This window comes from Nothobranchius furzeri, chromosome 9 (genome assembly GCF_043380555.1).
Source record: "Nothobranchius furzeri strain GRZ-AD chromosome 9, NfurGRZ-RIMD1, whole genome shotgun sequence".
Taxonomy (NCBI): Eukaryota; Metazoa; Chordata; class Actinopteri; order Cyprinodontiformes; family Nothobranchiidae; genus Nothobranchius; species Nothobranchius furzeri.
In genome coordinates, this window is record NC_091749.1 from 36201708 (window position 1) to 36215888 (window position 14181).

Genomic DNA, 14181 nt, shown 5'->3' on the forward strand with positions numbered 1-14181 from the left:
CATCTCATTAATTATACCTAATTTAATCCCCTCTCCAGATGATGTACTTCAGAGAATCTGCTTTCCTTTTCCGCTGACTTCGGTCCGCCAGCTGCAATTTGTAGTAAATTTACTGGAGTTGTGAGAAAATTCACTGTTTGTCATTTGTGTGGCTTCTTTTGACAAGCACTTACAAAACCACTTTTTCCTTTTCTTTCCTTTTGTATGACTGTTGACAACTCCAACGGGTATCTTTGAGTAGCACAGTGTGCCTAAATCAAAGAAAATAGCAGGTGCGCTTTCATAGACCCTTGGTGTCCCTTGATGCTTGTATTGGTGTCCTGAACATGCTCTTCACAGTAACAATGAAAACACCATTGTACCGAGCTGACAGGATGCATAGAATAACAGAGCAGTCGATGCATACATCTATTCTTGCTTTGCTGCAAGAATAACTGATACAGGAGCTTGCTCCTCCTCACTTCACTGGCGTCATTGAGACATTGTACGGTTTCTTTTTTGTTTAGTTTAGTTTAAATCAATTAGCTAAGTAACAAACAACCAGTTAAACAAGCTTCCATGGAGTGTATTTATTTTTTATCATTTCTAAACAGAAGTTTAAAGGTGTGGTTTACTCATTCATTGAATGTGTTTGCAGTGTTCTCAAGTGTGAATCAATGGCTTATGAGTCTTTAAAAAAACTATGATTGTCTTGTTCTGAGATGCAGAAGTTTGCTGGTGTAGAGGTTAGCTGAAAAAGGCAGGATTTCTCATTAATATTAATGATATGCACGCACCTCGCTTCTGAGTGGCTAACTGAACACGTTCAGCCATGTTGCACAGTGACTATCACCAAGACACTCTCCACTCTCTGCAAAATGTTTAAAAAGCCTTCCTGTGTGCGGGTGTGAGCCAAGATGGGCGAGGCCATGAATGCTAATTCACTGTGTGACATAGATATGTGAGGATTTTCAAATCCTAGAGTTTCACTGTCTACTTTCTATCAGAAGCTAACACAAAAGATAGATGTTGGAGACTTTTTTATGTTCAGCCTGCATGAAAAACTTAGAGGGACTGATTATAATCAGAAATAATAATTAAAAATACTTTTAAGGTCAACCACACTTTTAATATGTCAGTTTTTCCTACAATATCAGTTAATCTGCTAGATTGAAGTTTTCTGAAATCAGTTAATTATCACAATTTAAATATGGTAAATGCATGTAAAGGACATGTTTCTGTCCCTCATTTAAAAGCACATACATCAAACCTTTACAGCACTGTACAGAAGCCTTGAGAACTTTGTTTGCTGTACACGTCCTTCTCAAAAAATAGCATATTGTGATAAAGTTCATTATTTTCTGAAATGTACTGATAAACATTAGACTTTCATATATATTAAATGGCCTGTATTTGATATAGCGCCTTCTAGAGTCCTGGAACCCCCCAAGGCGCTTTACAACACAATCATTCATTCACCCATTCACACACACATTCACACACTGGTGGTGATGAGCTACGATGTAGCCACAGCTGCCCTGGAGCGCACTGACAGAGGCGAGGCTGCCGAGCACTGGCGCCACCGGTCCCTCCGACCACCACCAGCAGGCAAGGTGGGTTAAGTGTCTTGCCCAAGGACACAACGACAGCGACAGACTGAGCGGGTCTCGAACCTGCGACCTTCCGATTGCGAGGCGAGCACTTAACTCCTGTGCCACCGTCGCCCCCACACAACTATTACACACAACTGAATTAGTTCAAGCCTTTTATTGTTTCTAATATTGATGATTATGGCATACAGCTCATGAAAACCCAAAATTCCTATCTCAAATAATTAGCATATTTCATCCGACCAATAAAAGAAAAGTGTTTTTAATACAAAAAAGTCAACATTCAAATAATTATGTTCAGTTATGCACTCAATACTTGGTCGAGAATCCTTTAGCAGAAATGGCTGCTTCAATGCGGCGTGGCATGGAGGCAATCAGCCTGTGGCACTGCTGAGACGTTATGGAGGCCCAGGATGCTTCGATAGCGACCTTAAGCTCATCCAGAGTGTTGGGTCTTGCGTCTCTCAACTTAGTCTTCACAATATCCCACAGATTCTTTATGGGGTTCAGGTCAGGAGAGTTGGCAGGTCAACTGAGCACAGTAATACCATGGTCTGTAAACCATTTACCAGTGGTTTTGGCACTGTGAGCAGGTGCCAGGTCGTGCTGAAAAATGAAATCTTCATCTCCATAAAGCTTTTCAGCAGATGGAAGCATGAAGTGCTCCAAAACCTCCTGATAGCTAGCTGCATTGACCCTGCCCTTGATAAAACACAGTGGACCGACACCAGCAGCTGACATGGCACCCCAGACCATCACTGACTGTGGGTACTTGACACTGGACTTCAGGCATTTTGGCATTTCCCTCTGCCCAGTCTTCCTCCAGACTCTGGCACCTTGATTTCCGAATGACATGCGAAATTTGCTTTCATCTGAAAAAAGTACTTTGGACCACTGAGCAACAGTCCAGTGCTGCTTCTCTGTAGACCAGGTCAGGCGCTTCTGCTGCTGTTTCTGGTTCAAAAGTGGCTTGACCTGGAGAATGCGGCACCTGTAGCTCATTTCCTGCACACGCCTGTACACGGTGGCTCTGGATGTTTCTACTCCAGACTCAGTCCACTGCTTCCGCAGGTCCCCCAAGGTCTGGAATCGGTCATTCTCCACAGTCTTCCTCAGGGTTCGGTCACCTCTTCTCGTTGTGCAGCGTTTTCTGCCACACTTTTTCCTTCCCACAGACTTCCCACTGAGGTGCCTTGATACAGCACTCTGGAAACAGCCTATTCATTCAGAAATTTCTTTCTGTGTCTTACCCTCTTGCTTGAGGGTGTCAATGATGGCCTTCTGGACAGCAGTCAGGTTGGCAGTCTTACACATGATTGCGGTTTTGAGTACCAGGCTGGGAGTTTTTAAAAGCCTCAAGAATCTTTTGCAGGTGTTTAGAGTTAATTAGTTGATTCAGATGATTAGGTTAATAGCTCGTTTAGAGAACCTTTTCATGATATGCTAACTATTTGAGATAAGAGTTTTGGGTTTTCATGAGCTGTATGCCAAAATCATCAATATTAGAAACAATAAAAGGCTTGAACTACTTCAGTTGTGTGTAATGAATCTAATATATATGAAAGTTTAATGTTTATCAGTACATTACAGAAAATAATGAACTTTATCACAATATGCTATATTTATTGAGAAGGACCTGCATATGGGTTGAATATCTTTGAAAGTTTGATGTCTGAGCAATAGTCTTCCAAGCTTTCTCAAATAACTCTTTACAGGTTTTTATTAAGTATTTTATTTTTATTTTTTATTTATTTATTTATGGCTCCCCGTTACGTTTCATATTGATTCATCAACTTGCTGCGTGTCTTTAAAGCTCTGCGAGACTTTGTTCTTAAACAAATTATAGACTTGATGACTTGCATACAACTATTAAAATTCAAAGACATTTACTGACAAGTCATTTTATGTGAAACAGAGATCAGGATTTGTTTTAAAAATTTCTTCCATCCATTCATCTACTTTTGACTGCTTACCATAGTTGGGTTGGGACTGTCAATACTCCCAAGTCCCTGCTCCCACCTGCCACCTATGGCTCACATCATCCAAGCTTGATTTTCCTCCCACACCCTAACCCTAACCCACAGGTGGTGGGCCTGCATTAGAGTGAAATCACGCAGCTTCTTCAGGCTGAGCCTGACTGAGCCCCAGGAGCCAGGGCTCAGCCACCAGGTGCTTGCCTGTGAGCCCCCACCATTCACCCTTCCCCAGGCCTGACTCCAGAGGGTGTCTCTGTTCTGAGAGAGGCACTTTTCTTCTTCTGGTGATGTTCCGTTAAATTAGTCTCAGTCTGACCTCTCCTCTGAGATAAATGTGTCATGGGAGACCATACCAGGGGTGCTCCAGACAACACGTCCTTCAGGACGACCAAGGTATAAACACCCACCAGCATATTAAAAACAATAACTGAGAGGTGCTTTTAATTTTTTTCTTAATTATTTTCCCCACATTTTATGTTTGTGCAGAGTCCCCGTTCATCAGATGCTAAATACTAAAGCTTAATTTATACTTCATCAGCAAGTTTGCACACACACACACACACACACACACACACACACACACACACACACACACACACACACACACACACACACACACACACACACACCTTATGACGAAGATATTTTCCTTTTATACTTCTCCAGTGGTGTCAGTGTTGTAACGCAATTCTCCGCCAGGATAACGGTGGGTGTAGAGGTATTCTGGGATATCACTGCGGTCACATCTCTAGTGTGTTTACTAGGGTGTGTTTATATTGAATTTGTGTATTTCAGAAACCTTTTAACATCGACACATTTGTCTCTCAATCTCTTCCATTTCTTCGTGCAGTCACCACCCCCAAACCCACGTTTTCTGTAATTTCCTGAAACAAATAGAAAGTCTGCTGTGTATCTTTATACTCTTTCCATCATGGATGCATTCATATTTATTTAGCGGTATGAGTGTTAGGGTGAGGCTATGGGACAATTTATTCGACCACCGGCGATTGGGGCTGAGCCATTACGGTTGTTTTTACAAGAGGCAATTTGTTTATTTGTTTTTTCTGTGAGTTAGTTTGTTGATGACAAATATTTTCCACATTATGCACAGAGAACATCATAGAGGTAACAATCAAGAAAAGCTCTCCATCAGCGCATCTGAGCATTATCTCACAGTTTCTCTGCATCTCCCTGCTGGCCCCGACTTTCCACCGGCTGTGAAAGAGGTCGCGTAACGTAATAGTGGCGTTCTACTTGCGAGCTCGTTCCCAGCCTGGAGCAATCCTTACGTGAAATGAGAGTGAAAGAGTTCCACACAGCTGACCCAGTCATGTCACGAAATCAAAGGAGAATTGCAAAACCACTCCAGACGTTCACACACAATAACAAACAAGAAGGTAGACAGCTGCATGCATGAAAAAAAATGTCTGTGGGTTATTTTCTGTTCTGTGTTCATCTGTCACAGAAGTTCACAGGGAATGACGTACTGCATGTGAACCTTTATTTTGAAAGTTTTCAGATGTTCTACACTGCTTTTGTGTTTGACTTCCTGTCTGGCTCAATCTAAACTGTGGAGTTTGACGTGTTTTGGAACTGTAGCACATCAAAAGTGGACACGAAATGTAATGGTAGTGTGCCCTCGCTTCTGGGGCACGTCCAAAACACAACATCGCTGCTGGTGGAAAGGAACATATCCAATATAACAGTGGCTAATTGCAGCGTAGTACTAGTAGTAGAGACTTTTGGTTACGCACAAGCTGCAGGTGGTCAGTTCAGGTTTACACAGAGCAGAAGGGATGTGCATTCAGGCCGCAGGAGGTGACATGTTCCTAATTTAAGAAATGTTTTAATTGCATTGTTTACATGTTACTGGGGCACTCTGTGCAGCTTGTTTGAACTAAATATTAATAACAAATAAATGGAAATTTTACAGTAATAATGTATAATTTAAAAAATGAAAGCAACAGGGATAAATTGATTGTGGGACCTCTGACTGGGTCAAATGGTGTTATTTTAAAACAAATATTTGTCACATGATTTCTCCAGCCCTTATGGAATCTATTAGCACACCATTTATGTTGGGAATTGCTCTCAGAGCTGTTTTGTGATGCTCAGTAGCCACAGCAATCATCATAAAGATGAATAAGTTGTGGATGCACATGTAAAGAGAGCTTCCTGAAAGTTCCGTTTACATCCATCACATGGTTCATGCAACATTTTCCTAACAGACTCAGTTGAGGCCAATGAAATTGTTCATCGAATGCAACATTTTAGACAACAGGCTTGTGATTGGTTAGCTCATAGAACAGTGGATGGGGATGACTCACCTGCTTCCACATTCAATTTAAAAAAATGACAAATATCTATACGGTAGATGGAGTTTCAGCCATTCTTGTTTGCTGTCCATGATCAACTGTAGCAGCCATCTTGGACCAAGTTGACTCCAAAGGTTAATCATTGCATTAGATGTCCAAACTACGTAAGATTTTCACACGACAAATTAGGTGATCATGTGGCCCGGTAATACAGATGCACCGGGTCTCTCTCTCTCTCTCTCTCTCTCTCTCTCTCTCTCTCTCTCTCTCTCTCTCTCTCTCTCTCTCTCTCTCTCTCTCTCTCTCTCTCTCTCTCTCTCTCTCTCTCTCTCTCTCTCTCTCTCTCTCTCTCTCTCTCTCTCTCTCTCTCTCTCTCTCTCTCTCTCTCTCTCTCTCTCTCTCTCTCTCTCTCTCTCTCTCTCTCTCTCTCCATTTTTTTTCTCTGACTGTCTCCTTCCCTCCTTCTGGCTCACAGCTCACACAGCTTGCTGGGGATAAGGCCTCAGCCACATTGCTGTGATGGCAGATGGCAACTGGCTCAAAAAGGTTGGCACGTCATCGGGAAATGTGCTGCGCCAAAGATGTCCTTTTTAATTAAAAGATTTTGATCTGTGGTGAACTGCTGAAAGTTGAAAAAAAATGAAAGACAGCATGTGGTCTGGAGTACAAGCAAATGATATGAAAGGATAATATACTTCCCTCTACAGCATACACCAGCTTCCGCTTCATACAGAAAACTCCAAAAGTTACAGATTCATCCAGCCAACTGAGTGATTCGAACAGAACCAATGATTAGAAATAGTCAGAAATTGAAGAAAATATCCATCATTTTTTAAAAAGAAAGTGCTTCCTTCCCAGCTGCCTTATCCGCTAGAGAAAATGTGTTAAACCATTTGACAATAACTGCCTGTCTCTCTTTCATGACTTTTTTTTCTGCACCTTGATTTAAAGAGTGTGGCACCACATCTTTATTTAACAAGCACTTAGAGGAAGCTGTCAACACCGGTGTTGTGACATTTGTCCAGAGCTCTCTGGCAGCCACGATGGAGGTGTTTGCTGCTGACATTCAGGCTGGGCTGCAGACCTTTAGAGTCAGACAGACAGAGGGTGAGTGCTACGCTTTAATCCAGAAGACACCGCAGCAGATGGGTAACAATGCAGTGCATGGAGGTCTCGTACCCACCAGAGAGGCCGACGGGCTCATGGCGCACACTTCCGAAGTCTTCGTACAGTGCGTGCTTGGCTTTTAACGTGTTTGCACTTGTCGTGGAGAATTAAAGAAACAGTCCCAACTTGTGCTTCAGACATGCCACGTAACATGGTGCATGTCAGGGTAGATCAACAGGCAACCTTGCACCTCAGCAAAGACAGACACTCGAGTCGACTCCTGAGGGGGTTGCACGGGTCTGTAGAGTACCACTGTGTTTCATTGAGGCACAGCTGCTCACATGTGGATTAATCCGTCAGTCCCAGATATGCATCGATCTGACAGCAGCTGATTTTAGTGTGGCCTCTTAGGAACCACCTTGGCTTCATCTTACATTTAACATGCTGAGCAGAAGCACTCTAAAGTTTGAGCTGGAAAAAGTGTGATTAGTGAAAATACAAAGTGCTACAGACGGTTTTATTTCAAGAGGCAACTTTAGTGCTTTGTGCCCAGGCTGTGGCTCTGTGTAGTAAAGAATTAACATTCAGCTTAAGTTCACCAATTTGTTTATTTCATCTGCATTCTCAGTTTGCAAAGAGAATGTTAAGGAAATCCAATTTGGCAGATTGGTGTTTGACTAAACCAACAAGAGCACTTGCCTTTTGAAACATAGCATTTGTAGTAAGTGCTGTTTTACATTATTTTTTGATGAAAACGATACACTTACAACTAGTCGTTCTAACAAATGCTCAACTCCTCCACAAATGTTGTTAAATTGTGTGTTGTTCTTTTTTCTTGTTATACTTGCTAAGAAACAGACCAGCATAGAGGACTGTTTAAGTTTTTGCTACGGTAGGGAAAATGCTACTGCACAATCTGAAATCTACCCAAAAGAACAGTTATAAGTCCTTTTCAAGCTCACTGTGTATGCAGAATCGACTTTATACATTCCATTTGGAGCAGACATGTTGGTGCTTTTTCCAGCTTCAAAGCCAGTTTACGTTCTGATGTGGACAATAAAAAAAACAGTATTTGCAAGTGCCTCACTGCTTCACTAAGTTTTAATGACATTTACACGTGCTAACAGATGGAAAAACTTGGTGATACTGATCACACATCTCTACTTTTATTTTGGCGAAGCAAGAATGTGGGGCATATGTTAGCACCTTCCCTGTGAGCGTTTTCTGCTTCAACGCCCTCCTGATGAAGACGACTCTGTGTGTGTGTGTGTGTGTGTGTGTGTGTGTGTGTGTGTGTGTGTGTGTGTGTGTGTGTGTGTGCATGTGTGTGTGTGTGGATGTGTGTGTGTGTGCATGTGTGTGTGTGTGTGTGTGTGTGTATGTGTGTGTGTGTGTGTGTGTGTGTGTGTGTGTGTGTGTGTGTGTGTGTGTTTAGACAACTAAAATTACTTAGTTAAGGTCAAATCACCTTCATGCCTAGATAAATCCAATGCCTTTGTAGAGAGTACAAATACAAGGGAGCTTTTTTCACCACTTTTGTTTCTGTATTCCCTAACAGTCTGCTGCCTCTTTAACAAAAAATTTCTATTTAACGCCAAATCACGACAAGAGTCATCTCAAGGCACTTCACCCAGCAAACATTCCAATAGAGGTCAGTTCATTGAGCCAATCAGTTAAAAGTTTCCTATATAAGGAACCCAGCAAATTACATCGAGTCACTGACTAGCGTCAGAGTCTTTACAGCAGTCCTCATACTAAGCAAGCATGTAGCGACAGTGGAGAGGAAACCTCCCTTTTAACAGGAAGAAACCTCCAGAGGATCCTGGCTCAGTATAAGCAGCCATCCGCCACGACTCACTGGGGATCAAGAAGACAGAGCATACACACACAAACACCAACACCCCCCCACACACACACACACACACACACACACACACACACATGCAACATATATAACGAGTAGTGTTTCTATGGTTACAAAGTTTTTCCTTTGTTATAAAATATTTCATTTACCATCAGTAACATTGACATCTGTCATTGTGACACAGAGGTGTATGCACTGATCAGTGATTAGTAAGTACAATGTGTTCACTCATTTTTTCAACACATTTGTGTTGGTCTTTAATATGATTTAAAGCCTTGTGAGTCAACCTCTGGGGAGGGAAATGCTCAGGTGTCTAGAACACCTGATAAAATTCTTGTAGCCAGAACAGTTTCTGCATTTGGATTTCATCAAGCTTGGTAAAGATAATGCATTACTCTTGTTTTACAAAAGGAATACCAGCGACCTGCTTTTTTCCCCACATTAGAAAACCAAAAGACTTACAATTCCTCGATCCCCCGTGCAACTCTGGGGATCTTCAGTGAAATTTTATTTGGGGATTTGTGAAACCGGGCACATGTTTCTTTAGGAGGCAGATGGTAGTCAGATGTACGCAGTGACATATCACTCATATTGCCATTGACACTAATGGCTGTGGAACTGAGTGTAGACTCTGAAGTCTTACACTCTTGTTCAATCAGTGACGAGCAATGCAACCTGTCACAATAATTATGACAGAACTACAGAGACAATTCTTTAATGACAGATTCTCTGTCCCACCAGTGTTCCCCTTGATTGGCCTTGGTTGCTTGTAAAGTCATTGTCATTTCTCACAACTTCATTACTTGGTGGCACAAAGCAATTTCCATTCCCTGTGCTCTTCCCGTTCTGTTACGCCTAAAGGAAGTTCACACCATATGCACATGACAACACCTTGTCGAAATGTCAAGTTGACACCTAAATGTGTCTTGTGTCATCAGTCATGAAAGTTGCAAACCCTTGATTTAAAAAACAAAATATATTTGAAATGCACAATATCTAATTAGAGTGAGTGTGCCAGCTCTTTTGGTGCCCGTTGAGACCAAAGCTGGGATCAGGATCCCACAGTAGGTCACAAAACTAACTTGAGGTGTTTTAAGTCAGGTGTACACTGTATGATCTTTGGACTGTTTTGAGCCAATTTTTCTCTTGAGGTTGGGACAAATTTATTTTGTGCATTGTGTACTATACTAGAAGCGATTAACGCCTCACAACCAGCTCCCGATCAGCAATTGTGCGAACGCACGGATATCAAACATTGTTTTGCTCTATTCCTCATAAGGGTATCACACTGTTGAAGCCAACAACAGGGTATCTTGCAATACTTGCACTGTGCATATTTCATCAACGGGATGAAATACCACAAATATGATAAAGCATTTGTGCTCTGAATACGCAATAATTTGTTACTGTGAATGCTGTGTTTTTGACCCACTCTGAACTAGTAACTTCAACGCAGCAGCGGCGGTAACGTTTGCACATCCTCTCCTGTTAATACTGCAGGTAACTAATCAACTAACACTGCCTATCATGTTAGCGTTAGCCTTATATACACACACCTTATGTACACAGCTCCACTCCAGCAGACTTCAGCGACTGAAGTCTGATCTGTGATGAGATTTCTGCCAATTTTGCTAAAGCTACAGCAACACCACACTGAACAAATAGAAGACGCTGCCTTCAAAAGGAGCATAAAAGAAAACATTTGGAGATATCTTCCAAGCAATACCAGGTACAACTGGATATGTATCATTAATAAACTGATAGTTTTAATGCAGGAGACTGTGTGCAATTCACTTTTTTGCCACCTACTGGATGAAGCCTGGTTTTTGTTTCTCAGTCTGCTCCGCAAGGGAAATATTAGTTTTTGTTCACAAAATTCATTTGTCACTAAAAAATGAATGAATAAAAATAAAATTATTTTGTCACCAAAGTTAACACCACTGGCAATCGATCCAGGGTGCCCCCGCCTCTTTCCCGATGACTGCATGGCTTTACTCTGTAGAGCCTCCGACAACATCAAGTATCTAAAAATATATAACTTCCATATTGGCTGCTGCATTAGTCTTCCTTTTATACCCACATGTGCATGCCACAGGCGTGCTGTAAATATGTTACAAATAAAACACCACAACTAAAATGTTATGCTACAGATGTACGGCAGTTTTTCAAAGTGGAATGTTCAAAATTTCCCCAAATTTTATTTCCATAAATATTTTAAATGGGCCATTGGATTTCTGGGCCTTGGAGCTCCCTCCATCTCCTACACATCTTTGGGGGGCAGATCTGTGGCCCCTCACATTCACTATTGGACGCTCCTATAGAGAAACCTTACATACCGTAAATCCTCTAATACAGGCCCGGGTCTGTATTTGACTCAAGCTCATCAAGCTCCAGGCCTTTATTGGAAGGAGGGCCAGTATTAGAGACATGCCTCTATTTCTATTTGAGCAAAATGAACTAATGGTTTGCTGGAGTTTTTGACAATTAAAAGTGCGCCCACATTTTCAAAGTTAAACACATTTCTTTTAACAACGGTAGTTTCTGCTTCAGCCCTCTCCCCCGTCCCCCTGCGCAGCGGCCGCAAACTCACTGATGCGCCTGCAGCCTCTTGGAGTTCCTGCTGCTCTAAACATTAAAATAATTATTTCATTTTCTGTTCCTCACTTCTGATGACCTTCAACAGTGTCTGTTTGTTGCAACCACCAGGTACAAAAACTAACTTGTTTTTATTTGACTATTTTTCTGTCCTGCCTGTTTATTATCTTCCTGCATCTCCTCTCAATCCTAAAGAAAAACTGCTACCTGGGTTCATATATATTCACCTCATGAGTTACCTTTGAACTGCAGTTCTAAAAGATCTACCGATCGCAAAAACAGCGGAGCGCTTGCTGTTTGGCGGCTGTATCAGTGATCAGTGCGTCGGAGGACAAGGTGATGCGCGCAGCGCCCCGCTCCACAGCATGCAGCGATACACATCAGGCGCAAATAAAAGACAGAAAGCATTAAAGGAAATGAACTGACATGAACGATCGCGTGTTAAATTAGTTTTTGAGGTGGCGACACCTGATTGTTACTGTGGCCGTGCTCAGGAGGCAGATCTACCTACCGCGAAAACAGCTGAGCGCTCCCTGCTGTGATCTGTGCGTCAGAGGACAAGGTGAAGCGCCCCGCTCCACAGCAGCGATACACATCAGGCGCATATAAAAGACAGAAAACATTAAAGGAAATGAACCGACATGAACGATCGCGTGTCAGTACCTACGGTCTGGCACTTGAGTTTTACCCCCAAAAAGAGAATGTGATCATACGATAATTCAATAGGGAGCGTGGTTTCACAGACGCGGAAGTGATAGCGTCGGTGAAACGCCGGCTGATCTAGGAAACCCCCGAGCGTTCGAGCGTCAACGAAGTGACACGGAAATGCCGGGCTTTCCAGAAGTAAGTAAGATAACTTACTATGAGCTGATAGTTCGTTGGATTGATCGGTACGTTGGAAACTCTGATCATGAATCTGAAGAAACGATGACTGAGTGGTGAGCTGGAAAGGCGACTTCCGTTTATAGCCGCGGTTTGTGACGTAGCTGCGACGTGAAGGGAATCCCCGCGAGGGGCATGCTGGGAGTCCCTACTTCGCGGATTTTCACCTATCGCGGCCAGGTCTGGAACGCATCTACCGCGATAAACGAGGGATTACTGTAGTTCATACACCCCCTACTGCTGCTCTCCAGAGTGTTCTGCAGCATAATCAGCACGTTCTCTTTGAACTTGATAGTGTAATGACCTGGCTGGGGTTGTAAGCCAGGTGCATTCTGGGTATTGTGTTATATGTGTTTCCTATCGTTCTGCTAGTTCCTATGTGCTGATTTGCGTGTTGTGTGAGTGTTATGTAAGCCACAGGGAAGGTGATGTGTGTTCTGTGGAGCGGGTTGAATTAGCATGGTTAACTGACACCGTGACTCTGTGTGGTAGGAGCGTGATAGAGGATCGTGTCTGTAGCGTTACAAAGCGTTGAAGAAAAAGCTTAAAAAAGGTCTGCGTGAACTTCTACTGCCTCATGCTGGTTGATTTGTGTACTATAACCCTGCCGCTGGGACGCTCTCGTACTAGCTTGTTACCAAATTTCATCCGGCCACAATAAGAGACCGGCCATTATTTACCTCCGCTGACTCTGACACCGGCCAGAATTGGAGACCCGGCCTTTAATTGAATGCCAGCCTGTATTAGAGGATTTACGGTATACAAGTACGTGTACACACACAGGTGCTCACATGGTGCTCTCATAAGTATGGACTTGGGCATTTTCAACACATGTCTTAAGGCTGTGGTTGGCACTAAATGCTCTGTGATTTATTATCGTGATTGTTCAGTAAATAAATGTTGATTTTATATTTCCTCATCAGGTTGACGCAGTGATAGCTTGCTCTAGTTGTATTGTTGTGTGTCCCCTTCTTTTTTGTTTGTTTGTTTGTTTGTTTTTCTCTTTCTGCAGGTCTAGAAGGCAACTCTTGTTCATCATTGATTGTTTATTTTTGTGGAACCTCCCTTCCTTTTGTCTCTTCCTTTCTCTTTCACCTCTGTCTCCGTGTCCAGTCGAAATGATAAAGAATTAAAAAAAACTATAACAATAAAGTTTTAAGTATCAGGCGTGACATTAAAGCAGAAGCTTTGATGCTCCACCTGAGAGTAAATCTGTAAGGCTTGTCACCAGCATTCAGACATTAATTATGTTTATTTCACAGCCAGACAGGACATGAGGAAATAATAAATAAATAAAAAATAAAATCAATGGGTCATTGGAATGCAACACTATACGTGCATTATATACACAAACATACAGGTGCTGGCCAGTAAATTAGAATATCATCAAAAGGTTGAAAATATTTCAGTAATTCCATTCAAAACGTGAAACTTGTACATTATATTCATGCAATGCACACAGACCAATGTATTTCCAATGTTCATTACATTTAAATTTGATATTCATAAGTGACAACTAATGAAAACTCCAAATTTGGTATCTCAAAAAATTAGAATATTCTGAAAAGGCTGAATATAGAAGACACCTGCTGCCACTCTAATCAGCTGATTTACTCAAAACACCTGCAAAGGCCTTTAAAAGGTCCCTCAGTCTTGTTTTGAAGGCACCACAATCATGGGGAAGACTTCTGACTTAACAGCTGTCCAAAAGACAATCATTGACACCTTGCACAAGGAGGGCAAGACACAAAAGGTGATTGCTAAAGAAGCTGGCTGTTCGCAGAGCTCTGTGTCCAAGCACATTAACAGACAGGCGAAGGGACGGAAAAAATGTGGTAGAAAAAAGTGTACAA

At 42.2% G+C, this 14181-nt stretch overlaps 1 protein-coding gene across 2 annotated transcripts in view; it reads left to right on the forward strand.

Annotated features, from left to right (window-relative positions):
* The window catches only part of gpc6a (glypican 6a), a 290648-nt gene that overhangs the window by 188853 nt on the left and 87614 nt on the right, over positions 1-14181 (forward strand). The gene's annotated exons all lie outside the window — the stretch shown is intronic.